This window comes from Symphalangus syndactylus, chromosome 11 (assembly GCF_028878055.3).
Source record: "Symphalangus syndactylus isolate Jambi chromosome 11, NHGRI_mSymSyn1-v2.1_pri, whole genome shotgun sequence".
Taxonomy (NCBI): domain Eukaryota; kingdom Metazoa; phylum Chordata; class Mammalia; order Primates; family Hylobatidae; genus Symphalangus; species Symphalangus syndactylus.
This window is the reverse complement of record NC_072433.2, coordinates 55759140-55784444: the sequence shown is the minus strand read 5'-3', so window position 1 is coordinate 55784444 and position 25305 is coordinate 55759140. Positions and strand designations below refer to the sequence as shown.

At 45.3% G+C, this 25305-nt stretch overlaps 1 protein-coding gene across 4 annotated transcripts in view; it reads right to left on the bottom strand.

The window, feature by feature from the left end:
• The window catches only part of GSG1L (GSG1 like), a 271064-nt gene that overhangs the window by 180581 nt on the left and 65178 nt on the right, over positions 1 to 25305 (bottom strand). The gene's annotated exons all lie outside the window — the stretch shown is intronic.

Below are 25305 nucleotides of genomic sequence, written 5' to 3'. Positions count from 1 at the left end.
CCTGAAAAAAATCCCCTGGGAATATACCTCCACAGAGACAGGGAAAATCCATGAGAGGCCAAAATAAATGGCTCTCACACTTCTATTTCTGCTACATGGACAAGGCTAAACAGAAGATGTTTAAGCAGAGATGATCAAACTTAGCCCACACTGCCCAGGCAGGTCAAAGCTGAGGTTTAAGGAAAAGTCATAGAGATGACATGAGGAACACAGGATACTTCAACGGCCAGAAGTCTAACAGCTGAAATTCAAACACAGAAGAGATGTTTTTCCTCCAAATCCTTAGTCTCTGTGATAAAGATTATCTAAGGATTAATGAGCTAGGTATTAAATGGCACCATATTGGCTTGCCGCTTTTAGAAGTGACTCATAAAATATCAAAATCAATGGCAATTAAGTTTATATGTTTAGTTAAGGGATTTATTTTGGGCATTAAACCTTAAGACAGGTGCACTTGTCTCTCAATCACACTTCAGACTGGGGCTTGACAATTAGATCATAGAGCTGTGGCATGTTACTGCCACCTGATGGCAGCATACCTTTGGTGAACCATGGAACTTAAAAGCTGAGAAGAATCCTATTAGGTCAATCAATTTGTGTGATTCTTAACCCCAGAAATGTGAATCCCAGGCCCCACCCACAACAATTCTGATTTAATTGGTCAGGGTGGAGCCCATATATAGTAGAGTTTTAAAAGCTCCCAGGTGATTCCAATGTGCACTCAGGGTGAGAATCACAGCCTATTAAAAATATCCTTCCAACATTAGAAAAACAACAGAGTCCTTTTAGTTATGGCTCATGTGATGGCACTGGCTGATCCTTCAAGGGAGGGCATTTATGGGGCAGAATAGCTCAGTGGTCAGGGGTCTGACTTCTGGAATCAGCAGAGCTGAGTGCAAATGCTGGCTCTGTCACTTCCTGCCATGTGAGTCCTCCCATCTTCCTGTGCCTTTATTTCCTTGTTGGTGAAATGGGCACAGCACCTGTAGGGGTCTTGTGAAGACTCAACATGGGCAAAGAGCTTAGATGCAATGCCTGGAAAAAAGTAAGTGCTTAGGGCCAGGTGCAGTGGCTCATACCTGTAATCCCAGTACTTTGGGAAGCTGAGGCGGGCAGATCACCCGAGGTCAGGATTTCAAGACCAGCCTGGCCAGCATGGTGAAACCCCGTCTCTACTGAAAATACAAAAATTAGCCGGGCGTGGTGGCGCACACCTGTAATCCCAGCTACTCAGGAGTTGGAGGCAGGAGAATCACTTGAACCCGGGAGGTGGAGGTTGCAGTGAGCTGAGATCGTGACACTGCACTCCAGCCTGGGCAACAAAGACCCCATCTCAAAAAAAAAAAAAAAAAGAGTGGGTGCTTAGGAGATGGCTTTCATTGTCATCACTGTCACCTACATGGGGGTCAGAGGAAACATGAGCCACGGTCTTCTGCAGCCTAATTGGGGGAAGAAGAGTGACATGCAGGTACCATCACAGACTAGCACATGGCCAGGGGGTCATGCACTGGTTCAGAGCAGGGATTCTAGAGCCAGGCCTGCCTGTGTGCAGCCTGGTTCCATCACTTACTGCATGTGTAACATCAATATGAACCTTTTGGTGCCTCAGTTTCCCTACCTATAAAAACATGAAGATCACCAACGCTGGTGTTTCTGTAGTGCATATTATAGGGTAGGTCGGCAGGGCTTGTTGTCAACCACCAGGGGGTACAGCTGGGACAACTCAGTGGGCGGCAGTCCAGGTTGCCTGAGGCTGCTGCAGAGATGCTCTGGGCTCCTTCGTGGGCCCCAGCCTGGGTCCTGGCCCTGCGCCTTCCATTATCTCCTCCATGCCCATCGACGTTGCTTGGGAACAGCCTCATTTTTGCCCCTTGAAGATGCCCTTTCTCCCATTACCCCCTCCGCATCTGATTCCCTTTGAGCTGCTAACATAGCGAAGGTAAATGGAGCTGGCATCTCCTGCCCTAGGAAGGAGACTCCTTAAAGTCCCCTTGTATTCCCAGAAGCCCACTGGAGGGTGATGTCTTCCTGCTTCAGGGAGGGGACAGCAGAGGGAATTCATGCAGAAGGAAAGGGGGGCCAGCAGATCCCAAGAGGAGAAGATGTTTGGGGATCCACAGCACCCTAAAAGATGTCAGGGCCTTCAAAGAAAAATGTCACGGGAAAGCTGGACTTTGGGGTCAGAGGTTATTAGCTCAGCCAAAATCTTGCACCCAGTGAGGGTCCCATGGTGCCCATGGGGCCAGAAAACCACCAGCTGTGGGGAGAGGAAGGGTAGGGGAAGACCAGAGTGTTCTCTCAAATGGTCTGAAAACTTCATACGACCCAAGGGCTAAAAGGAAATCTCAAAAACTGGAGATTAAATTTCTTGCTATTCTGGGGAGTGGAAGCTCAGAGTTCTATCCTACTGGGTCTAGAGGAATAAATGACTAGGGCATTCCTTGGCTAGAAGAAGTGAGTGTGCCTGTTCATACCCACCATAGCCTTAAAGAGAAATGCCATGTGTGATTGCCCTCACCATCGCACACCATTGCATCTTGCTTGCAAGCCAGGGGCACACAGACAGGACTTAAATCTCAGCCTCAACTCAAGGTCACCAACTCAATCCATCTCAATGACCAGCAATGACTGAGGTGAGCCTGTGGGGACTAGGTGACCGTGAGAGGGTGTGCCCTGTCTAGATGGGGATGAACTGACATGTTGGTCATCTGGACAGTCAGGGTCCCTGCAGGAAACAGATGGCACCTCCAAGGGGCTCACTGAAGACCGATGAGTGAAGAAATTATGTATAGGGGTGTGGACAGGGTTAAGGGGGTGGTAACCAAGGGAAACCCAGGTCTGAAGGGGCAGGGGAGGGAAAGGAGCCTGGAAGAGGTGAAGCCACAGAGGAGGAGCTGCCATCAGGAGCTGAATTCACACTTAACAAGCCTCAGAATCAGAACTTAAGGATCTCTGGGCCAGGACTTGAGAATCGGTCTTTCTAACGAGTTCCCAGAGGATGCTGATGCTGCCGGCCTGGGAACCACACTTTGAGAGCCTCTCCTTAGAGAAATGTAGTCACTGACAAAACCTCAATAGGGAGAGAACAAGACGAGCCAGAAAGGAATGCCCTGATCCTTCTCTCCTTCTGCCCTCTCGATTCCCTATAGGTGCTTCCTGTTGGCCAAAACCAATGAGCACAGAGTCCAGGCAGTTCCTAGGGCACAGAGAAGGGCAGGGAATGGACATGGAGGGGTGGATGGAGAACCGCCCTACTTAAGGTGGTCCCCACCCCTCCTCACCGCATCATGCTTATTCCTGCACCTGCGTTGCTTTTCTTCCATAGTGATACCACCATCACGCTCTGAAATTGTCCCGTGTATGGATTTTTCGACTTGTTTAGTACCTGTGTCCTCTATAGGATGTGCAGGGGACTTTTCCTCTGCTTTGGGATCTATTTACATGTAGTTCTGTGCGCACTGTGGGCTTAACCACTTTCTAGACTAGGCTGGAGGCTGTGTGCCCTGGAATCCTGAGAATTGATATTCTATCTCTCTATCTTAGGAATCAAAATCACAACATCAAGTAGTGATATCTGAAAGTGTCTGAATTAATCTCAATCCCTAAAAGTACACTTCTCTTCTCTTAAGTTCCCAATGTCAACGTTTTATATTCACACAGTTGTATCCCGTCAACATTTATTGATCACCTACCATGTGGCAGTCCTGGTTTTAGGCGCTGGAGATACAGCAGCGAACCACACAGACAAAATCCCTGCCCTCATGGAACTTCCATTCTTATGTTAAAGTGTACATATCAGTAATTCTTTGGAATCCTCTCTCCAAAAAATGATGTTCTCTAGCTCTTCTAAATAACACCCAGACAGGCCAGGTGCGGTGGCTCACGCCTATAATATCAGCACTTTTGGAGGCTGAGGTGGGCGGATCACCTGAGGTCAGGAGTTCGAGACTGGCCTGGCCAATGTGGTGAAACCCCGTCTCTACATAAAATACAAAAATTGGCTGGGTGTGGTGGCGCACACCTGTAATCCCGGCTACTCAGGAGGCTGAGGCAGGAGAATCGCTTGAACCTAGGAGGTGGAGGTTGCAGTGAGCCAAGATTGAGCCATTGCACTCCAGCCTGGGGCAATAAGAGCAAAACTCCATCTGAATAATAATAATAATAATGCCCAGACAATCTCTCTGCAATACGGAGGCCACATGTTTTCAGCAACAAATAGAAACTTCGTGACCATGTATGTCTTGTTTGCTGTTGTGTCCTCAAAGCCTGGAGCAGTGACAGGTGCTGCAGACATGATTGTGGAATGAAGCAATTAATAGCACTTCATAAATCGTCTTTCTCAAGAATCGCACCAGAGTGGGGAGCTACTCTGCAGAATCCAGAAGGTATGGCCACAGTGAGACAGAAATTGAATCTTGGGAGCAATCTAAGACAGAAGAGACAAACAGAAAGGGATATCTACACTAGCCAAGAAAGAGCTGAGGGCTCCAGCAGCAGACACATTGCGGAGCCACATTGAGTCTTACACCTGCCACGAGGCAGCAGACTTGAGATCGGGAGGTCACCTTAGCCATCATATCTGCACTCTCGGCCTTTTCCCATGGCTGGATCTCTGTTCTTGCTACTGCCTTAATCTCAACATCTCTCTCTCCGTTTCTCTAAGTCTGAACCATTCCCAGCCTTCAAGATCCAGCTCAAATGTCCACCCCACTCTTCCGCCATGAATCCTGTCTTGTTCACCAACCACTCGCTCCATCCAGAAGTAATGTTTCTCCACTCTAAATTTCCCAAAGGTTTTATTGCAATATCACTCATCACATTGTCACGTGCTACCCTGAGCGTGGCTTGGCCCCTCTGCTAAGCCCCCTTGGGAGGCAGATCCCACCCCAGGCTCGAGTTTGTCATGTTGCCTTAGAGCCAGGATCCCACAACCTGAAAGAGAGTCCAGGACAAGCCCCATGAAAAGGACTTGACGTTCATCACAGCAATGGCACAAGGTCTGAATCCATTCCCATTTTACAGATGAGAAAACTAAGGCTCACAGAGGCGGAGTGACCTACCCAAGGTGATACAGCCACTGCGTGGCAGAATCAGGATGTGGACTTAGGTCTTTGTCTGTCCAAGGCTCTGTTATCATGCAGGGGACTGACTTGGTCAGAAATGGAACAAGACAGAACAGGCGCGGTGGCTCATGCGTGTAATCCCAGCACTTTGGGAGGCCAAGGCAGGCGGATCACTTGAGGTCAGGAGTTTGAGACCAACATGGTCAAACCCTGTCTCTACTAAAAATACAAAAAATAGCTGGGCGTGGCAGTGTGCACCCGTAGTTGAGGCTGAGGCACAAGAATCGCTGAAACCTGGGAGGCGGAGGTTGCAGTGATCTGAGATCATGCACTGCACTCCAGTCTGGGCTATAGAGTGAGACCCTGCCTCAAAAAAAAAAAAAAAAAGTGACAAGGACACATTCCAGAAGGCATTCTATGGCCAGACCAGGTATCTCTAAAATCTTTTTTTTAATATTTTCTTTATTATGGGAAATTTCCATCTTTTACAAAAGTAGAGAGACTAGTACAAAAAGCCCCATGTCCCCATCACCAGCTTCAATACCTGTCAACTCAAGGCCAGTCTTGTCACCTCTACACCCCACTGTTCCCACCATCATGAGATTATTTTGAAACAAATTCCAGAATTGGACCTAGATATGTTTTTCAGGGGTGTGTCCACCTTTCAGAAAAGACAAATGGAAGGTCATTTCTTCCTAGACTCTGTGGCGTCACCTTATGGGGCAGCTGGCTTTTTGCAGCATGAGAATCAAACAGAAAATCCAGGAGGCCCTGACCTCCCCTCACCGCTGACTCCTCTGAGTCACTGTCTCCAGAGGCTCTGGCTGAGCGAGGTCGGATGGGGGCATCACTCAGAAATTGCCCTCAGTGTAGCAGCTTGAGCTTGTCAGCAGGCACATCGAGACTGCCATGAAACGGAGAGCCTGGCACAAGCCCTAAGCAGAAATGAGGCTTCCAGGAATCCACCGCAGATAGAACTGGCCGGGTCACAGCTGCCTCACTCTGGCTCACCACTCAGGACTGATTCCAGGAATTCCACCCCCAGGTCTCCTCCTGTAGGTCTGGTTTAATTGAGAAAGAAGCTCCCGTGTGAAGGCAGCAAGGAGAGCCGCAGGGTGCACCAGGGTCACCAGGAAGCCAGACAGGGTGTGCTCCCAGGCTGAGACGGGTGGATCACCTGAGGTCAGGAATTTGAGACCAGCCTGGCCAACATAATGCAACCCCATCTCTACTAAAAATACAAAAATTAGCCGGGTGTGGTGGCAAGCACCTGTAGTCCCAGCTACTCGGGAGGCTGAGGCAGGAGAATCGCTTGAACCTGGGAGGTGGAGGTTGCAGTGAGCCACCAAGATCATGCCATTGCACTCCAGCCTGGGCGACAGAGTGAGACTCCATCAAAAAAAGAAAAAAAGAAAGAAGGGAGGAAAGAAGGAAGGAAGGAAGGAAGGAAGGAAGGAAGGAAGGAAGGAAGAAAGGAAGGAAGGAAGGGGAAAGAAAGAAGAAAGCAAGAAAAAAGAAAGAAAGAAAAAGAAAGAAAGAAAGAAAGAGAAAGAAAGAAAAGAAGGAAGGAAGGAAAAGAAAGAGAAAGAAAGAAAAAGAAAGGAAGGAAGGAAAAGAAAGAGAAAGAAAAAAAGAAAGAAAGAAAGAAAGAAAAGAAAGAAAGAGAAAGAAGAAAGAAAGAAAGAAAGAAAGAAAGAAAGAAAGAAAGAAAGAAAGAAAGAAAGAGAGAAAGAAAGAAAGAAAGAAGAAAGAAAAGAAGGAAGGAAGGAAGGAAGGAAGGAAGGAAGGAAGGAAGGAAGGAAGGAAGGAAGGAAGGAAAAGAGAGAGAGAATTGAAATGGGAGAAAGTGTGTGAAAATGCCTGTCCTGTGCTTGGCTCCATAAATAAGAGCTTTTTAAAAATTCCTTCCCTGGATCCTAAGTTAGAGACACATGTCACTCCTCCCAAGGAGAGCCCGGGCGTCTTCCCAAGCCAGAAGCAGGAGGTTGTAATTCTGCAACTTCAGCCTGAACAGGTGGGGGGAACCTGGCAGGGCCACAGGCAAAATCAAGGGAGGTGGCCAGAGGCAGATGCCCACTGCTGGCAGAAGGTGTGCAGAGCATTGAGGGTCTGCCAAGTTACCCTTGGCATGGACATTGGGCACCCAGGTCTTGGTTGGCAGCAGAGATGTGGGCAATGAGACGGGGGGAGGAGGTCACTGAGGAGCCCAGCATTCTTGGCTGAATCCCCAGATCCTGGGTCTGAGGATCGTGACTTAATTCCATACCCCACCAGATGGTGTTGCTGAGGCTTCCATGGAGTCAGGAGGTGGGAGAGGTGGGGAAGGCAGGGTCAACAGAGAGAGGCAGTAGCAACAGTTTCACAAAGTCAGCCAATGAATAACACGTGCTGACATGCATTATGCGCCTACCAACATGTGTTCTAAGTGCTTTACATGCATCAATTACTAATCTGCACGACAGCCTATGAGGCAGCTCCTATGACCACACCCATTTTACAGATGAAGAAACTGAGGCTGGCTGGGCACAGTGGCTCACGCCTGTAATCTCAGCACTCTGGGAGGCTGAGGCGAGCAGATCACTTGAGCCCAGGAGTTCGAGACCAGCCTGGCCAACATGGTGAAACCCTGACTCTACTAAAAATACAAAATTAGCGAGGCACGATGGTACGTGCCTGTAATTCCAGCTACTCTGGAGGCTGAGGCAGAAGAATCACTTGAACCTGGGAGGTGGAGGTTGCAGTGAGCCGAGATCATGCCAGTGCACTCCAGCCTGGGCAATAGAGTGAGACGTCGTCTCAAAAACCAAAAAACAAAAAAAAGAAGAAAGGAAAGAAAGAAAGAAGAAAGAAAGAAAGAAAGAAAGAAAGAAAGAAAGAAAGAAAGAAAGAAAGAAAGAAAGAAAGAGAAAGAAAGAAAGAAAGAGAGAGAAAGAAAGAAAGAAGAAAAAGAAGAAAGAAAGAAAAAGAAAGAAAGAAAGAAAAAGAAAGAAAGAAAAAGAAAGAAAGAAAGAAAGAAAGAAAGAAAGAAAGAAAAGAAAGAAAGAAAGAAAGAGAAAAAAAGAAACTGAGGCAGAGGGAGATTGAGTGAATCACTTGTCTAACATTACACAGCTAGTGGTGGAGCCAGGATTCCAATCAGGACAGCTCGGCACAGAGCCTTTGATTTGGTCATTCCTCTGTACTACATCTTAGCAGAGCAGGCAGGTCCTAGTAAAATTCATTCTTCCTAAGGGAAGTCCCACACACCCTCCAGAGACCCCACACGTGGCAGGAGAACCTAGCAGCCTTCCAGACGTGCCCAGCGAAGTGGACTCAAATCTGGCTGGTTCAAAGTTTGACCCTGGTTCCGAGACCCAGATTCCATAAGCAGCAAACCTTTTTGACAGGTGCGTGGTTAATTTTCTCCATAGTTGGGTGATTTCAACTTGCTGGGCGGGCAGAGAAGAATCAGTCCTGGTCCCCACCAAATGCGGCCAATGGGGAATGATTTTAACTGTTTGGCAAGGGCAAGAGTTCATACACCTTTGCTGGCCAGAATCAAGGAATTCAGCCGGGGGAAAAAAATGCCAACAGATCTTGTGTGAAGCTTCTCCTCTCACTATCTGGGCTGGCAGCAGAGCCTTGGCAAGCACTTCCTTGGATTCTCCGGAGGCCTCTGCCAGTTCAACTGACGGGGCAGCAGATGGCACACACTTCTCTGCTGATGATATTTTGATTTATTTATCTCTTACAGATGGTACCATGCCTTGATTTCTGGCAGGAGTCCAAAATGCAGGTCAACTTTCTGGGGATAATCATTTCTACAAGTGGATGAAATACTGAAGACTAAAACCCTGCTTGGCATCATGACTGCAACACTGTGGCCTCCAGACATACGTTGCTTGGGCATTTGGGGCATTTTGTATAAATGAAGAGAAGAATTTTGTTCTCAAGAATGTTAAAGCTGAAGAAGCTAAATGCTTATCTAAAATTAGAATTATAGTGATTAAATGTAAGAGATTTAAACTTACAGAGTCCTGAATTCAAGTCCCAGCTCTGCCACGTACAAGCTCTGTGACCCAGGGGTCAGACTCTCTGGGCCTTAGTTTCCACATCTGTAAAATGGTTATAATTGTCACCTCTACCACATAAGGTATGGCAGAAACAGCTAGCTATCTACCAAAAAAAGTGATCTTCTGTAGTATGGAGTTATTGCTAAGAAGTAGCTGCCCTGGCCAGGCACTGTGGCTCATGCCTGTAATCCCAGAACGCTGGGAGGCTGAGGAGGGAGGATCACTTGAGGCCAGGAATTTGAGACCAGTCTGGGCAACACACCAAGACCTTGTCTCTATAAAAAATAAAAAATGAGCCGATGTGGTGACATGCACCTGTAGCCCTAGCAACTCAAAAAGCTGTGGTGGGAGGATTACTTGAGCCCAAGAGTTCAAGGCTGCAGTGAGCTGTGATTGTGCCATTGCACTCAGCCCAGCCAGGTACAATATTTCCCAGCATCCCCCACATCCCAGTGGGGTCATGTGAGCTGTGGGTCACGTGACTAGTTCCTGCCAATACAATGTGTGTGTGCATGCGTGAAGTGAGGCACTTCCTGGGGAGGGCTTTTATGAAATGGGTGTACCCTCTCTTTCCTCTTCCACCTAGATGTAAAGGTCTCTAAGGCTCCACGAAATGGAACAATTTGGAAGTTGCGTAGTACCCCAGGTTAGTCTATTTTGCGTTGCTATAAAGGAAAACCTGAGACTGGGTAATTTATAGAGAATGAGGTTTATTTGGCTCGTGGCTCTGCAGGCTGTATAAGCATGGTATCAGCATCTGCTCTGCTTCTGGTCAGGCCTCAGGAAGCTTTTACTCATGTTGGAAGGTGAAGGGGGAGTAGGCATATCACATGGTGAGAGCAGGAGCAAGAGAGAGGAGAGGGAGGAAGTTCCAGTTTCTTTAACCACCAGATCTTGCATGAACTCTTTGTCATGGGCAGGGCACCAAGTCATTCATAAGGAATCCACGCCCATGACCCAAACACCTCCCACCAGTCCCCACCTCCAACATGGGGGATCACATTTCAACATGAGATTTGTAGGGGACAAATTACCAAACCATATCATCCCCAAACACTATGTAGAGTAGAACTGCCATCCACCAGGACCACCTGTGCTGACATGTTACATGAGCAGGAAACAAACTTCTATTGCTAGCTGGGCACAGTGGCTCACACCTGTAATACCAGCACTTTGGGAGGACAAGGCAGGAGGATTCACACAAGATCTATTGGCATTTTTTTCCCCCGGCTGAATTCCTTGATTCTGGCCAGCAAAGGTGTATGAACTCTTGCCCTTGCCAAACAGTTAAAATCATTCCCCATTGGCCGCATTTGGTGGGGACCAGGACTGATTCTTCTCTGCCCGCCCAGCAAGTTGAAAGCACCCAACTATGGGTGAGTCCAGGAGTTTGAGACCAGCCTGGACAACATGTTGAAACCCTGTTTCTACTGAAAATACAAAAATTAGCTGGGCATGGCGGTGCATGCCTGTAGTCCCAGCTACTCAGGAGACTAAGGAAGGAGGATCACTTGAGCCCAGGAATTTGAGGCTGCAGTGAGCCCTGATCATGTCACTGCACTCCAGCCTGGGTGACAGAGCAAGACTGTCTCAAAAAAATAAAAATAAAAATAATAAAAGAAAATAAACTTCTACTGTTACTCCATTGACATTTCAGGGCGTATTTGTTACAGCAGCTAGTGCTTCCCTATGCATAGGGTAGCTGGAGATAAATGAGGTAATACATGTGAGGCATGTGGTGCGGGACAAGGACTCAGTTTCAGGAAAGCTTGATAAATTAAAGAATTGTGATTTTTGTAATGTCATCCCATATGTTTGGTTTGGATTAAAGCAAGGCAAATATTTTTCTCCTTATCTCAGTCTTATTTCTGCCCTTTTTCTAAATATAGAGATGGGGTCTCACTATGTTGCCCAGGCTGGTCTCAAACTCCTAGGCTCAAGCAATCCTCCCTCCTCAGTTATCCTATCTCATTCTCCAAGAGCATGCTTTGAAAGAGAAATCAAAATGGGAGGCAGGGATATTGGGGAGTTTTTTTGGAGGCATACTATGGCTGACACTGTGAGATTGTGGCCCATGATTATCTGTATCTCAGCTTGCAGGAAAACAGCCTGTTGCATGGCAAGAGTGATGCCATCTTGAAGTGAAATTGCCGTGATGAACAACGTTTGACTCCTGCAGCAAGGTCTTTAAACGATGCCTGTGGCATAAATAACCCCTGAGAGAGAAACAATGCCCATAGCATAGATAACCCCTCGTCAGGATGCTTATCCAACATCCTCAGTGGTCATGAGTTTTGCAAGAAAGTCTGAGGCATGACCAGCTACGCATGGTTTTCATCCTAAAAGTTTGCTAGAGAAAGGATATTTTTTGGAGGTCAGTGCGGGAATCCACAGTTGCATGGCCGCAAGACACCACTTCTGTTCGTAAGCCCCTATTAACGTTTCTCTCTGAGAAATCGGATTTGTCAGCCTCTTCCTTTGGCATCTCAGCTCCCTCGGCCCTTGGAGGTGGGTTTGCATAGGACTGCTCACTGCAGAACGTGTAGCAATCCAGCCAGGAGCTAAGAGACCAAGAAATGGGCAGAGGGAATGAAGCATCCATGGGGGACATCCCAGGGTAGCCAGCCACTTCTATGTGGAGCGGTGTGGCTCATCTTTTGGACACTTTTGGCCCATGGCGTGAGTACAAGGATGCCCCAAAAATGCCAGGATCACTGCTTCTGTGGGCTGCCCACTGGGTGACGGAAGCCCAGCTAGCAACAGAAGCAAAAGTAAAATGGCTTGAGGAGGAATTATAATTAGAAAGACTTTTTTTAGAGCTGTACAATCAGAAGTCAGCTTAATTAAAAGCTAATATTCAGGTTATAATTTTTTTCTAGATGGGGGAAGGCCTTTATCCTGTTTCTGGCATTTTTTTTCAGTCGACTGAAACACCTTTTTAAAAATTACATTTGATCCCTCTGTTTGGTGTCTTTTCTGTTGGTATAATTTTTATTTTTTTTCCTTTTTTTTTTTTTTTTTTGAGACAGCATCTTGCCCTGTCACTCAAGCTTGAGTGCAGTGGCACAATCATGGCTCATTGCAGCCTCGACCTCCCAGGATAAAAGTATCCTACTGCTTCAGCCTCCGGAGTAGCAGGGACTACAGGCACACGCCACCACGCCCAGCTAATTTTTGTATTTTTTGTAGAGATGGGGTTTTGCCATGTTGCCCAGAGCTCCTGGCCTCAAGCAATCTTCCCACCCCAGCCTCCCAAAGTGCTGGAATTACAGGCATGAGCCCCCATGCCTGGTCTTGTTGGCATGATTTTTGCTCTTGCTCTTACAACTTGTTCCACTTCTGCTCCTCCTGCCTTTTACCATCTTTGATGCCAAATGAATCAATCTAGAGGAGACTTCCTGTGCCCCAGAGATCCTGATAGAGTCCGAATGTTTGTCCTCTCCAAATCTCATGTTGAAATGTGACCTCCACTGTTGAAGGTGGGGATTGATGGCAGGTGTTTGGTTCACGGGGGCAGATTCCTCATGAATGGCTTGGTGCAGTCCTCATAGTAATGAGGGAGTTCTTGCTCTGTTAGTTCACTCGAGAGCTGGTTGTTTAAAAAGAGCCTGCACCTCCTCCCCTCTTTCTCTAGCTCCCTCTCTCACCATGGGACACGCTGGCTTCCTCTTCACCATCCGCCATGATTGGAAACTTCCTGCAGTCTCACCAGAAGCAGAAGCTAACACAATGCTTTCCGCTCAGCCTGCAGAACCATGAGCCAAATAAACCTTTTTTCTTTATAAATTACCCAGTCTTGGCCGGGCACGGTGGCTCATGCCTGTAATCTCAGCACTTTGGGAGGCCGAGGTGGGCAGATCACCTGAGGTCAGGAGTTCAAGACCAGCCTGACCAATGTGGAGAAACTCCATCTCTACTAAAAAAAAATACAAAGTTAGCCAGGCATGGTGGTGGGCACCTGTAATCCCAGCTACTTGGGAGGCTGAGGCAGGAGAATTGCTTGAACCCAGGAGACGGAATTTGCGGTGAGCCAAGATCGCACCATTGCACTCCAGCCTGGGCAACAAGAGTGAAACTCTGTCTCAAAAAAAAAAACTGCCCAGTCTCAGCTATTTCATAACAACACAAACATACTAACATGACTCCTTGAGGAACACAGGAAGAGGTGCCACTCACCCCCTTTTTGGGGTTTTCTGCCTTCCTTATGGGGTTCCAAGAGTCATGGGAAGGTTTCTCTGTGGTCTAAAACTCTACTCTCTTTTGCATTGTTTTCTCCCATCTTTGAGGCTTTTGGGAGTACCAGGGATTACTTAGTACTATGATAGAATATGACCTTTGCGTGTGCCATGGCTGACAAGTCACTGATGAGGGCTGCCATTTTGAGGGTGGCTGACGGTGTTTACGAGTGTTATTGCCGCAGGGAGGCTACTCCTTTCTTGCATGTTTAGATAAGAAAAGTGTGATCTGGCCAGGCGCAATGGCTCATGCCTGTAATTTCAGCATTTTGGGAGGCCAAGGCAGGCAGATCTCTTGAGGCCAGGAGTTTGAGACCAGCCTGGACAACATGGTGAAACCCCATCTCTACTGAAAATACAAAAATTAGCTGGACATGGTGGTGCGCACCTGTAATCACAGCTACTTGGGAGGCTGAGGCAGGAAAATGAGAATCACTTGAACTCGGGAGGTGGAGGCTGCAGTGAGCTGATATCACACCATTGCACTCCAGCCTCAGCAACTGAGTGAGACTCCGTCTCAAAAAAAAAACAAAAAGATAGAAAAGTGTGATTTGGATACCTAGAGGCTATGGAAACACTTGCGACCGAAGGATAAGACTCCCATGGGGGATGGGCTGATCACAAAGTGAGTTACTGGTGCAGGGTTACCCACCAGCATTATGGGGAATGTCCTTGCAGTGTGGTACACTGTCCTTTGCACTGTCCATGGTGCTTCTTTCTTTTGGGGGACCCAGGATCCAGTGTAAAAGTGGGACCTTGATTTGGGGAGACCTAAGTGTTCTGCCTTCCAGCTGCACCTGCTTTTCACATCTGTAAGTATTAGGCCCTGGAAATTGCAATTCCTTCATTGGTCCTATTGTTAATGGGCTCTGCCCTGAGCTCAGTGGTCCAGTTGGTAGATGGAGACTAAATTAGAAGCTAATCATCTAAAATGAAATTGGTCTCAGTTGAGGCACAGTGGCTCACGCCTGTAATCCCAGCACTTTGGGAGGCCGAGGCAGGCAGATCACCTGAGGTCAGGAGTTCGAGACCAGCCTGGCCAACATGGTGAAACCCCGTCTCTACTAAAAATACAAAAATTAGCTGGGCGAGGTGGCAGGTGCCTGTAATCCCAGCTACTCAGCAGGCTGAGGCAGGAGAATTGCTTGAACCCGGGAAGCAGAGGTTGCAGTGAGCCGAGATTGCGCCACTGCACTCCAACCTGGGCAACAAGAGTGAACTCCGTCTCAAAAAAAAAAAAAAAAAGTTTTTAAATTGTTCATAAAATAAAATAGAAATGTCTTCAGAAGTATCAGTATTAAATATAATGCAGATATTTTCCCCTGAGTCTATGGTCAGATGGGTTTAGGCTATCTCTGTTGGATGTTTTAAGGTCATAAAACTGTTGCTTCTGTCTGTGAATTTAAGTCTTAGAGCCATTCGATTCTAGACTCTAAGCAAATGGCCATGGTGAGGCCGGGGGACATGTGTGGAGGTCTCCCTGCCCCCGCTGTGCCCCTGGCTGTGCTGGGAAGGGTCAGACGTTATCTTCACAGCTCTGTCCTCTGCCTTGAGCTTTATATTGGTGTGTAAACTCAGAACCCAGACAAGCCCTGCTTTTCATAGCCATCCCTGGGTGCCATGTGGGTACTTGGGACCCAGAGTGACTGGGAAAGACATTAGAAAGGTTACTTGTGGGCCGGGCGTGGTGGCTCACGCCTGTAATCCCAGCACTTTGGGAGGCCGAGGAGGGCGGATCACGAGGTCAGGAGATCGAGACCATCTTGGCCAACATGGTGAAACCCCGTCTCTACTAAAATACAAAAACTAGCCAAGCGTGGTGGCGCATACCTGTAGTCCCAGCTACTCGGGAGGCTGAGGCAGGGGAATCACTTGAACCCAGGAGGCAGAGGTTGCAGTGAGCCGAGATCATGCCACTGCACTCCAGCCTGGCAACAGAGCAAGACTCCGTCTCAAAAAAAAAAAAAAAAAAAAACAGAAAAGATAATCGCGTCATAGTTTCAAATTCCTTTCAGTAATTTCAAATCTTAAAGTCATGTCACATTAAATGAAGTAACAGATCATCATAAAATGTCTGAGTCATTTCTAGGTAAAATACTGGAATATTAACTTTTAAACACAAGTTTAAGTTTATGTACTTTAAATATATCTGTTAATAAAAAATTAAGGAAACATCTTTCTGAAAAATTATTAAATAGTTTTCATCCACAAATACTGATATAAGACAGTACAAAATTACTTACTTCCTGGGTTTTTCACTGGAAATTAAGGTTACTAGGAGTTGAAATTATGGTAATTTAAACTACTAGATATAAGAGAAACAATTCTATATACAGAGTGTATAAAGAAAGCAAAATGTATTTTAGGTGAAGAAATGTTATTAAAAAGACGTGAGGATGTGATTTTTGCTGAAGGAAAAGTAGTTTTTTCTAGTTTAGAGGTTACTTAAAGGTTGTTTCAAAATGAAGGAGAAATGGTATAGATAAAAATAAACGAATCTAAAAGTTGAGGTAAGAAAAAAGTAGAAAAAATCTTATAAGCAGTTATAAAGGATTTGCGGGAATTTTATCTGTGTGGTCCAAAGCTGACTGAAATTGGATAGATTTGTTTATAGGATTTTATTAAAATTAGCTTTTGTATTGATAATACACTAATATAAAAGTAAATTTTCATTTTCTCCTTTAAACAAGAATTTATGTCATATTAATAAGAGATAAAAATTTTTGTTTACCTTTTCAGTCAACTGCAATTTTAAAAAAAAAAAAAGGAGAGGGCTGGGCCTGGTGACTCACGTCTGTAATCCCAGCACTTTGGGAGGCCGAGGTGGGCGGATCACGAGGTCAGGAGATCAAGACCATCCTGGCTAACATGGTGAAACCCCGTCTCTACTAAAAATACAAAAGTTAACCAGGCATGGTGGTGCATGCCTGTAATCCCAGCTACTCGGGAGGCTGAGGCAGGAGAATTGCTTGAACCCGGGAGGTGGATGTTGCAGTGAGCCGAGATTGTGCTGCTGCACTCCAGCCTAGGTGACAGAGCAAGGCTCTGTCTCAAAAAAAAAAGAAAGAAAAAGAAAGAAAAAAAGGAGAGAAGGAGAGACAGTTTCACGCTGTCTTTATTAGGGCTTTGGATTATTTGGAAAACTCAGTCTCCTTTCTATCAAAGAGTAAAGGTTTTTGCTTTTTGCCATCTTTGAGTTATCACTTTGGCTAAATGACTATTATTTTGCAGTCACCCAGGATTCTATTTTGATAAAGTGTTTTAAAGGTTTCTTACTTTGATATCAAGTGTTTTAAACTTTTGATATTTGACATACTTCCCAAAAACAAATTTCAAATTCTAAACTTAAGTCTTCTTGACCCAAACTAACTTAGACATAACAAATAGGTCCCTGAAAGGCCAAGAGAGATATACTAGGCTTATTTGTTATGTTAAAATTATATGGGCCAGGCGCGGTGGTTCACACCTGTAATCCCAGCACTTTGGGAGGCCAAGGCAGGTGAATCACCTGAGGTCAGGAGTTCGAGATCCGACTGCCCAACATGGTGAAACCCCATCTCTGCTAAAAATACAAAAATTAGCCAGGCATGGCAGCAAATGCTTGTAGTCCCAGCTACTTGGGAAGCTGAGGCACGAGAATCACTTGAACCCAGGATGCAGAGGTTGCAGTGTGCCGAGATCACACCACTGTACTCCAGCCTGGGCAACAGTGAGACTCAGTCTAACAACAACAAAAAAAAATTATATGGGAAACATTGTCAAATAAGAAATGGTGTTTAACTTTCTTTGAGTTGTATTTGTATAAATGTGTTATTAATATGTGTCCCGAAATTGGAGGAAATTCCTAAAGATCTGATATGTCTCGGTATATGCAGTTAATTGCTTTATTCTGATTCTTTTTCCTAAAAGCTTTTTGCAACCCTAAAGTGCTGTGTCTTCGAGGAAATTCATGGAAAGGACCCTGACAAGTCATCTTGACTAACAGGTTTCTGATAACTTTGAAGATGATACCATTACGCTAGTAGAAACGTCCAGGGCTCTTAATTAGCTGATGTGTTTATGAGAATTGCTAACCCAACATCAAGCAGAACAAGAATTACTCACATGGGTCTGAACTAATAAAGGACTGAAATCATTTTTATGACTTTTTGTTTGAACCATTGCTGTTTCTTTTTATGTTTTGTTTTTCAGAGTCAAAAAATTTTTTTTCTTTCTTTTGAGCTATTTATATCTACGGCAGTCGGGCAAAGTATACACTTGTGAGCAAAATTGAGACATTTACATTTCCCTCTATCTAATTTCTCCATAATTTGGAAACTATTCATGAATATTCTTATTTTATTACAATATAGTTATTAACATACATTCACTAAGAATACGTTTTCTTTTGCCACTGGACACATTGGAGATACTTATTATGCCAAGGTTTTGACTAGAATGGTGTATTTTTAGATATGATCATTCTGCTTTGAGGAATTGAGGTTGACTTAATAGAGCCAATAAAAGATCCCCTGGAAAGACTGGCCTAGTTCCTTGTCTTATGGTTCCCTTGCAAGATTCCTGACCTGTGATAAATAAAGAATGTCACTTTCTAGCAGGTCCAGGAACCTCAAGATATTTTGGGACCTCAAGAAGAAAAGAATTCACCCAATTCATACGGGTAGTTCAGGCACATTTTGATGATGAATCTGTGACTTGGCTTCCTAAATCCAGACCTTTACAAGTCTAATTCAAAATTCCTTATGTACGTTCCAGCAAAGCCAACTTAAAAAGAGTCTATGTGGTCAGTCGCTGGTCTTGCTCCACCTTATGCAAATAATCGGGCCAAGTATAGTAAGGCTAAAACTTATTTTGCAAATAAACTGGGTCTTACTATGATTTTTCTTTGGTAGAAAAGGGGAATTGGAGACAGAAAAACTATCTTTCAGAAGAAAACTATAACACACCTGTTATTAGATTCCAGCCTTGACAGTTGTTTCTGAGCTTTTATTATTTGCCTACAATGTGGACTGAATGCTGAATTATTTCCTGGCTACAAGAAGTCTCTAAAGGAGAACTGGGTTTTAATTTTCTTCGTGATGTTTTTAGTTTGCTCTCTGATGGAACAGGTTCTCTGTTTTTTGGTTTTTGTTTTTGTTTTTGTTTCATTCTGGCATACAAATTCTCTTTTTGATTGTAGTATTCGTGTGCATTATATATATATTCTTTTTTTGAGATGGATTCTCACTCTATTGCCTGGGCTGGAGTGCAGTGGTGCAATCTCAGCTCACTGAAACCTCTGCCCCCCGGTTCAAGTGATTCTCCTGCCTCAGCCTCCCAAGTAGCTGGGATTACAGGCATGCACCACCATGCCTGGCTAATTTTTGTATTTTTACTAGAGACGAGGTTTTGCCATGTTGGTCAGGCTGGTCTCGGACTCCTGACCTCAGGTGATCCACCCGCCTCAGCTTCCCAGAGTGCTGAGATTATAGGCGTGAGCCACCATGCCTGGCCTATATTTCTACTATTCAAATTATTAATGCTATGTATCTCTCATTGTTTTACTTATTCTGAGGAAACCAAAATCATGGTATTCCAAAGACTAGAGATTATTCAACAAAGGCTGCAAATCTCCCTCATTTGGAATCCCACTGGGCCCAATCTATTTCCCATTGCCAGTGCACTGCTGATAAAGCTATACCATACCAAGCGTCCTCCCTCTAGACCCAGGGACTATCCCAGGAGAGGTGGGTGAATGACATTGTTCTTTTGTTTGCTGTTGTTTTTCTCTCTTCCTCCCCCTATTTTCTCTTCATAGGACATGAGACTTCATAACCTGCTAAAAAACGAGCTTTCTTAACCCATTTAACTTGGGACCTACCCATCTAGGAATAAACCATCCTAGCCATGAGAAATCAGACAAAACCTGAGACCAGAGACTCATTTTCTTCTAAAATGCTTTTTCAAAAGATTTTTGAAAAGAAAAGGATGGGGGGAAATGTGAAAGGAAAATAAATCTTGGGGCTTCTAAATCACTAAGCTAAAGGGAAAAGTCAAGCTGAGAACTGCTTAGGGCCAACCTGCCTCCCATTTTATTCAAAGTCACCCTTCTGCTCACGGAGATAAATGCATATCTGATTGCCCCCCTTGGAGACGCTAATCAGAAACTCAAAAGAATGCAACTATTTGTCTCTTATGTACCTATGACCTGGAAGCCCCCCTTTTAACCTTTGCTGTGAGTTGTCCTGCCTTTCCAGACTGAACCAATGTTCATTTTACATATGTTGATTGATGTCTCATGTCTCCCTAAAATGTATAAAAGGTGGGTGAGTGAGATTGTAAGGGCAGGTTTCCAGGCGTGGAGCGTAAGAAAACAGCCTGTTGCATGGCAAGAGTGATGCCATCTGGAAGCGAAACTCCCATGATGACTGATGTTTGACTCCTGCAGCAAGGTCTTTAAGGAATGCCTGTGGCATAGATGACCCCTCATCAAGATGTTTATCTAACCTCCCTAGTGATGATGAGTTTTGCAAGAAAGCCTGAGGTGTGACCAGCTATGCATGTTTTACCCTAAAGGCTTGCTAGATAAAGGATATTTTCAGTTGGGCCTGGTGGCTCACGCCTGTAATCGCAGCACATTGGGAGGCTGAAGCAGGTGGATCGCCTGAGGACAGTTTGAGACCACCCTGGCCAGCATGGTGAAACCTCGTCTCTACTAAAAAATACAAAAAAATAAAAATACAAAAACAAACAAAAAAATACAGGTGTGGTGATGTGTGTCTGTAATCCCAGTTATTCGGGAGGCTGAGGCAAGAGAATCACTTGAACCTGGGAGGCCGAGGTTGCAGTGAGCTGAGATTGTGCCACTGCACTTCAGCCTGGGCAACAAGAGTGAAACTACATCTCAAAAAAAAAGGTGGGGCATATTTTCTGGAGGGTGGGTGTGGGGAGCCACTGTCTCTCAGTCACCAGACATATAACTTCTGTTAGTAAGTTCCTACTAATTTTTTTTTTCCAAGAAGCCAGATTTGTGAGCCTCATTCTTTGGCCTCTCGGCTCCCTCAGCCTTTGGGAATAGATTTGCATAGATCTGCTCATTGCAGAACACAGTTCTTCTTCTGTCCTCCCTTGACATACAATTATCCAGCTCTGCTAGAGATGGAAGCAGGAATTTAGGGATCATGGAGTCCACCACCCTCAGTTTCCAGATACGGAAACCACGGCCCAGGGAGGGCCTTGGGTGACTTGAGATCTCATCATGAGTCAGATATTAAGCTAAAGTTGGGACCCACATCCTCCACCTTATAATCTAGAAGAAGGTATGAGAGAATGAGGTCCCCACAGACCCTGCCTACAGAAAATAACAACAGCTAATGTTTATTGAGAACTTACTATGTGCCAGGTGCTACTGAAATGTCCATATATCTAATTCTCATAATAACTACATGAAAGAGGTACTATTATTACACCCATTTTTGAATGGAGAAACAGAAGTACAGTGAGGTTTAGTACCTGAGTCAGGATTCCAGCCCAAGCACTCTAACTCCAGAGTTTCCACTTGCTTTTTGTTGTTGCTGTTGAGATAGAATCTTGCTCTGTCACCCAGGCTGGAGTGCAGTGGCACAATCTTGGCTCACTGCAACCTCCACCTCCCTGGCTCAAGCGATTCTCATGCCTCAGCCTCCCAAGTAGCTGGGACTACAGGCATGTGCCACCATGCCCAGCTAATTTTTTGTAATTTTAGTAAAGACAGGGTTTCACCATGTTGCCCAGGCTGGCCCTGAACTCCTGAGCTCAGGTAATCTGCCAACACAGCCTCCCAAAGTGCTAGGATTACAGGCAAGAGCCACCACACCTGGCCCAGAGTCCCCACTTCCAATCATATTTGGAGGAATGTAACTTGTAGGAAGGATTTTATCTATTCTGTTGCACTCCAGACAATAGAACCAGGCTCAACAGGCCCAAGGAGAGGGACTCTGCCCAATATAATCAAAGAATGACCCAGCCTCGAAAAAAACCCCTATGCAATGGCATTAAACTTTCCAATGGTGTAAGTGAGAGAGGAGAAAGGAAGAAGCTGGTCAGGCAGGCAGTTAGGGTGGGTCCTTAGTTGAATTCTTTCAAGCAAAAGAAGAGCTTGCAGGCACAGATAAGGAAACTTGCACGTGGGGGCTTGCCTAAGACATGCCCACAGCCACACAGATAAGAAAGGCTACACAGATGACTTGCCCAGACATGTCCGCAATGGAAAATTCTGTCCCCTGACACATGTGCAGAAAGGGGAACAAAGCAATATGCAGTAACTCAAGCTAAGGGCTCACATGTGCACTAAGAGGACAGGGTGGAGCTACCAGAAATTCATGCCTTATGCAAATGAGACACCCAGGCCTCATCCATTTCTTATAAAAGCCTTTGCATTCAACTGTAAAAATGGCAACCCTCTTCCAGGCCCCCACTCTGCACAGGAGAGCTTTCTTCTTTTGCTTGTTAAACTTTTCCTCCAACCTCATCATCCTTTGTGTCCATGCTCCTTAATTTTCTTAGTTGTGAGACAAAAAACTCCAGGTGATACCTCATGAGAGACTGCTATAACCGCTACATTGTGGTGCATTGGCGAGACTGTAACATGAGGATAGGAGAAAGGCTTGAACCACCAAGGGGAGATGTTGCCAAGATATTCTAGCAGCTGATGGAGGATGGGGCTGGGCCAGTGTTTTCTCAGGTCCCTTGGGGGGGTTCAGAATGGTGGGGGGATGTGGCGTTAAATTACACTGAATTGTGTCATAGGGAACAATTCTCCCTCTAATTCCTTTCCAACTCTTCAGATGACTTCCAAAAGAAAACGTCAGTTTTGTGCAAGCCTGTCTTTAACATTGCTCTAACTCTTGCTGATAATACTTCCTAATACTTCCTGTTTCAAAAAGAAAAAAAGACCACAATATCCAGCTAGAGTTTGATGGCATTATTTTTCTTTTATGCTCACATGTGCACACATGCACAAGCACACGTGCACATATATATTTCTTCTGTTTTGGTGAGTTTTACTGGCTTTCCACTCCCAATTTTGATCTAAAGTTCCCCTTTCACATTCATTTTTGTAAGAAGACTGTGAGTCAATAAAAAAAATCATAGTAGAAGATGAATATGTGTCTAGAAATAAATTAATAAAGGTGATATGAAAATAGCCAAAGTCTGGAAACACTGAGATAAAATAATTCTCTGCTTCTAGGCCCACTCCAGGCTGAGAGGTCACAGGGCCACCACATTGCACATAATGGAGCACCATTCACATTGTGGTTTACAGGAACAACATTCCCTGAATTGTGCAGTGCACAGCCTGTGCAGCTGTACACAGCTGCCATGGATATTTTTAGAGTTACAAATATCCCAAACATACGAGGGAAGAGAGATAATCTTCTGGCCGGCTGCCCTGAAATTGGCAGCCAAAGTTTCTCCCTCCAAATTGTGTTATTTTCTGTTCATGATCTTCCTACAGCATCCCCAAGTTCAGGTGACCACCAGGCATCCCAAGCAGCACTGGGTCTCAACTCAACCTCGAGAAGAATGGGAGAAACAGACCCAGGGCTCTCCTCAGGGGAGACTCATGAACATAATCCCAGCAAGGCTGCAAAAAGATGAACTGCACGTTCAAGTGTAAAGGCAGCAGGCAGACATTCTCAGACATGAACGCCCTTGGAGAATATAGTATCCATGAGCCATTCTTGAAAAAGCTAGCTGACATTGAAATACGGCTCACCAAGGAAGAATCAAAATAAGCCCAAGAATGGAGAAGTCATAATAAAACCCCACAGTGGGTAAAGAATCTATGTAAACACATAACCAAAATGAAGCAACTGGAGATACTGTAGTCGGAACACCTTGATGCTGTAAAAATCATATAAGCACCAAAAATCGGGAAGTCAGAGGCAGGAAGAACTGTAGTCACCATGTATTTCTTAGAAGAAATCTAATATCAGAAAGATCTTGTTTAAAGATCGCAGGGACACACTTCTATCCCCCTCCCCTGCAAAACCACAAAGATAATTATCTCCCCCAAGGTTAAAAGGGCCAGGCAGAAGAGAATGGAGAGTGGAATTTAGGCCTGACATGTGAACACAAAGTAGGCCTCACTTGTCGTGAGGGACACCAGTCCCAATGGCTCTTGAACTCCTGGCCTCAATCAATTCTCCCACCTCAGCCTCCCAAGTAGCTGGGATTACAGGCGCGCACCACCGCACCTGACCCCAGTAGGCTCTCAAACCCAGGCCATTGAAGAAGGACCTCTCAGGTCTTAGGAAGTTCCTGTACTGATTAAAACACACACACACACACACGCACACACACACACACATGCACACACACACACACACACAGCCAGGCACAGTGGCTCACACCTGTAATCATAGCACTGTGGGAGGCCAAGATGGGAGGATTGCTTGAGCCCAGGAGTTTGAGAGCAGCCTCGGCAACATTGTTTTACTTATTCTGAGAAAACCAAAATCATGGTATTCCAAGGACTAGAGATTATTCAACAAAGGCTGCAATCTAAAAAAAGAAAAAACAGCTTTTCTTTAAGGAAAAACACACACAAGAAAATCAACTTACTCTCACCCATACCAACCCAGTCCTAAATAGCGCCCTCTCTCTCTCTCTGTCACTCACACTCATTTCTCTCTAGGTCCATTGCCTCAGCCTCTCCTCTGGCCTCCTTGCCTCCACACCATCAGCCACAGGATACTTGCAGAACCTGTATCTGAATTCTGCTCAGGAACCTCCAATTGCCTTTAGCTCTCACCAGAATTGTGCCCTCAAACACTTATAAAAAATGTGGACTCCTAAAGATGCATTTTCTCTGTAACCCAACAATTCCATTTCTTGGAACTCATCTTACATGTGTGCAAAATTACACAAGGTCAAGATCATTCATTGCAACCTTATTTTAATAGCAAAGGACTGGAAATAACCTAAATTTCCATTAATTAAATAAGAAACATACATTCAACTTATGGAAGGATCATGCCCCTTAAAATGAACAAGGCTACTCTCTCTCTCTCTCTCTCAGAATATAATTTTAATTAATATTCATGAAGAATATTAATAGTACATGGAAAAGTGGGGACCTCACTGAAGTTTGAGACCCACTGCTCATCCAGAATAAGTCTACACAACTCTGCCTGGCCCTTTTGTCTAGTGTGGTCTCTTGATATTCTCCATCAGATGCTCTATTCATTTTCCATTGCTGCTGTACCGAATTAACACAAACAAAACATAATGGCTGAAACAATACAAAATCTTTACCTTATAAATCTTTTGCCTTTTTCTTTTTCTTTTTTATTTTTTAGACAGTGTCTCACTCTGTGCATTGGCTCAATCTCGGCTCACTGCAGCCTCTGCCTCCCAGGCTCAATCGAGTCTCCTGCCTCAGCCTCCTGAGTAGCTGAGATTACAGGCATGTGCCACCACGCCTGGCCAATTTTTGTATTTTTTAGTACAGAGAGGGTTTCGTCATGTTGGCCAGGCTGGTCTCGAACTTCTGACTTCAGGTGATCCAGCCACCTCGGCCTCCCAAAGTGCTGGGATTCCAGGCATGAGCCACCACGCCTGGCCTTATCTTACAATTCTATAGGTCAGGAGTCCACCATGGTTCTCACTAGGCTAAAATCAAGGTGTAGGCCCAGCCACATCCCCTAGAGGAGGCTCCAAGGAAGATGGCATGTCCTTGCCTCTTCCACCTTCTCCCGGATGCCCACATGCTTTGACTTGTGGTTCCCAATGTTCGAAACCAGCCATGTCAAATCTCCCTTCTTTCACAGACACACCTCTCCCTCTGCCTATAGCTGGGAAGTGTTCTCCACTTTTTTTTTTTTTTTTTGGGACAGAGTCTCGCTCTGTCACCCAGGCTGGAGTGCAGTGGTGCGATCTCGGCTCACTGCAACCTCTGCCTCCTGGGTTCAAGCAATTCTCCCGCCTCAGCCT